Genomic DNA, 4,026 nt, shown 5'->3' on the forward strand with positions numbered 1-4,026 from the left:
TCCACAGTCTGGGGTAAGTTCCACAGGTTCTAAGTCCTGATGTCTATGCAGGTTAGGGGATAGGTTTAAGGACATTTCTTTATTTTTTAACCGCGTACCTGTAAATCTACACAGCTATTGGCCTGACAGTCATGACTGACAGTATTTGGAATCACTCACAAAAGAGACTGATTTCTGTTTTATTCCACATTTAAATATAAATGAAGATATAAAAATATCTTTTTTTGTCTGCATATATATCTGTAAAGTCACTAAAAATGGAAAACTAGGATCCTTAGTTATGATTAAGAAATAATATTTTTACTATGTGCCAAATACATCAATACCCTGAAGTATGAATCCAATACAAAACTCTGCCCCTAAATCTGCCCAAATTTCTCACAATAAGCTTTACTTTTACATCAACAGGATGAAGTGAATAACCAAAGTCTTAAGTCATCAAGATGCATCTGTGCTTTTCCTTGGCATTCGCGAACATACCTCTTGAAGTACTGGGATAACAGGAGGCTCTCTTTGCTGGAGGAAGTACAAAACCATAAGGATGTAGGCATATGAAGATAAACTTCCCCTGGAAGCATCACCAACATCACAACGCTTGGCAAAAAAACTTTATTGTGTATCCCAGATACTTCACCCTTGGGTCAATAGCGGCATACAAGGCCCGCATTCTTGTGTTATGCTGTGCCAATGTGTTATATAAGCTGATATCTCCTTCCAGTAACCTTTCTCTGTGTTCAAATTTAACGATAGGCACTTTAGCGGTTGTTATTGGTAAGATGTTTCTTAAACCTGGATGCTTCTTAAGAACCTTTGCTAGACCTTCTAATATTTCCTTGCAATTCAGTTTCTCTGCTTTTTCATGACCTTCTAATGTCATGCAGATATCTAGATCACTGTCCCGTAATCCAAAACCATTTTTAGAAGAGCTAAAAAGGCACAGCCTGGCTTTGTCATTACATTCCTTCCTGATAAACCTTTTCAAATATGCCAGGATTTGTTCTCGACCATGCTGCTCACATGTGTGGGGTGATAACTCATCAAAGCATCTCTTGCATACTTTATCAAGAATTTCCCGAAATCTGTTTGTCATTGGGGGCAGAGGTTGTAAATCAATTTTCTTAAAGTCCTCTGGACAGTCGTTCTTTGAATGGCCACCTCTTTTGCAGATTCTGCATACTATAGTTGGAGGCTTTCCAGAGGTCAAAATAAAAGTGTCGAACACATAATGTATCTCCTCTTCGGAGAAGTTTCCTTCATCTTTTAGGTCATGAGTTTCCAACGTGGCTTTGTAAACAGGTGAGGTAGGAGCTGTGCAAATGTTGGGGCAGTCACTCTCCATGGAGTACTCCGCTGAATTGTTTGTGCACATATGTCCATGAACAGCTTTGGTAAGCAGGAGGTCCTGCTCACCACAGTTACCATTTCTTGGCTCAGCTCTGCAATCTGGAGTTTCATCATTGACCTTGTTAAGACAGGTCTGCACAAGAATACAACTGTCATTCAGTGTAGGAGATACAGTTTTAAGTCTGCCTGAATCAAAACTGGAATCTATTGTGTTTAGATTATTATTCCTTATCAAACATTCAGGCCCCTTTATTAAGTGCTGTGCTGGCATACATTGTGTCCTACTGCAGTTAACAATGTCACTGTATCTAGTTCTGTGCCGGCTTTCTGTGTTCTTCTCATTCACACTTACACCATCAGGAAGGCTACAATTGGTGACAAGTTCACCAGATGTTTCAGACTTTTCGTCCAATTTTTCCTTTTTCTTGGTATCAGAATTATACTTGCTACTATCTTTTCTTTGAGGGCACGCACACTATTTGTAGGCTGTCCAAAACTGCTCCAGGATGTATTCAAAGATCATCTGGCTGTTAAAACTCCGTGCAACATTTTGCTTTAGTGCAAAAGGATCTTCAATGGCAATCCGTCTTTTTGACCAGTTCTTATTCTCTCTCGTCAGGAGTTCTTGTACCCTCACGCTGATTACATATTCCTCCAAAGCAAATTCCAGAGTGTAAAACTTTAAAAGCTCTAACCATAATTGACCAAGGGATACATCGTGCGGCTTATCGAAGACTAACAGAGATTTGCCATTTTTTGTCTTCGGAGCATTGCTATCAACCTCAGAACAAAATTTCTTCTTCAAGCCTCCTTTCTGCTGCTCAACTTTAGATCTACCATCAGAGTTTGCACCTGAGTTTCTGGATTCATTGTTGTTTGCCAGTTTATATTCCCATCTCAAGAACTTTCCGTCTTCTATATCCTTCAGTTGGTGATCATCTAACTTTTTTGACTCAAAACCTTCCATCCACTTGCCCAAATAGGCTGGAAGAATTGGTGGTTTTCTTTGCTGAAGAAAAAACATCACCATTAAGGCAAACGAATAGGACGGAATCCCCCCTTCTGACTGGCAGTCAATATGGCACAGCCTGGCCCAGTACCAGAAAGCTAACACCAGTGGGATAAGGGAGGGTTCCAATTTTCCAAGAGCAGCAAGCAGATCAGTTGTAAGGCATGCCACATCGTTGCCAGCACTAACTTTGCACATTAGACCACTTTTAATATCTCTGCAATAGACAACAGGAACCTTGGCATGGAAATCCGATTCAACATCCAAGTGAAGATCGGAGGTTTTTAAAATTTAAAGCACTTTTATAGGAACATCTGGCAGGGTCATCTTAGCTGGAAATTTGACATCAATATTAAGGTTGCTGGTTTTAAAAGCAAATCTTGTCAGGCAGGAACCATAAATCCTCAATGAGCAATCTGGTAAGTGCAAGCGTATAATCTTTTCCATCTCACTGACTTTTTCTTGACAGATTGTGAAGTCCTCATCAGATATGCCATGCTCTTTGGCTGCTTGCAAGAGAGCAGTGCGGAGTGCTGCCACTTGGGCAGGAGAAGGGGGTGGCAGGCTTTGCAGTTCATTTTCTTCCTGTTTTTCCGTAATGTTCTTCTTGTGACGTTTCTCCTTTATATGCTTGTGGGCTCCCTGGATGTTTTCAATGTGCACTGGACAGAGCTTGCACAGATAGTGGCAGTTGGTGTATTCTGGAGAAGGTTTTTCTAGTCGAAAAATATCATCTCTTTCAAGTCTCTCTTCGGCCTGCTTTAAACCCAATTTCTGTTCCTCGGTTGAAGAAGACTCATCAATCACAGCTCCATTTTCTAATTCAGTATTCACAAGGTTCTTAGCTTTATCCAGTCCATCTAATTCAGTTAATATTTCCTCTTGCTTCTTAACAGTCTCAGGGTCTACATTAGGATCTGAACACGCGTTAGGTGGTTGAATTTCTGGAGGCTCCTCAGATGCGGGGTTAATTGAGACAGCAGACAAGCCTGTTTCAAGAACACCATTCTCTACATTTTACCTGGATGCTCTAGAACCTGATGACCACATGTTGGGATCACATTTTCTACAACGGACACCGACTGTGAGGCATTTTTTGATTTCACAGGACTCTGGTACTGTGCACTTGATCCAGGGACTTTCGATTCAGTTGTACAATTTTGAATGTTTGTCTTACTTGATTTTGCTTCTCCCATTTGATCAATACAAGCATCGTTTCGGTTTTAATTTCACTGTATATATTTAATACATTTTCATATCATTGCGTATTTTGCACATTCTTCATATTTTGCACAGGTTGTTCTGCACTATAAATTTTGATATATGCACTTTTGTTTGCACTTTATCAAGATCATAAATTTGTCTGCCCACTTGGGCACAATAGTGGTTCACATATAGGACGTCAGTGTTGATACCCACACACTGTAAACATTGCATAAGGTGTTTTGAGCTTAACATCTGTTAACTAAATATGTATTAAATATCGTCTCACATATGCACAACAATACAAGGGCATTTTTGCTCTATTAATGTTGCATTGGTTTTTAATTACTATTTTAATATTAATCTCCGTTTTTTAGCTATGCATTGATTATTTATGACCATTATGAATTATTTGTAAAAATACTACCTTTTAAAATAACATTTATTTTAAATTGTTGCAATGCCTGGAG

At 39.4% G+C, this 4,026-nt stretch overlaps 1 pseudogene; it reads right to left on the reverse strand.

The window, feature by feature from the left end:
* Nucleotides 1-438: 438 nt before the first annotated feature.
* Nucleotides 439-3,576, reverse strand: LOC147663786 (terminal uridylyltransferase 4 pseudogene; annotated as a pseudogene).
* Nucleotides 3,577-4,026: the final 450 nt, after the last annotated feature.

Source organism: Lissotriton vulgaris, unplaced genomic scaffold, assembly GCF_964263255.1.
Source record: "Lissotriton vulgaris unplaced genomic scaffold, aLisVul1.2 SCAFFOLD_701, whole genome shotgun sequence".
NCBI classification, from domain to species: domain Eukaryota; kingdom Metazoa; phylum Chordata; class Amphibia; order Caudata; family Salamandridae; genus Lissotriton; species Lissotriton vulgaris.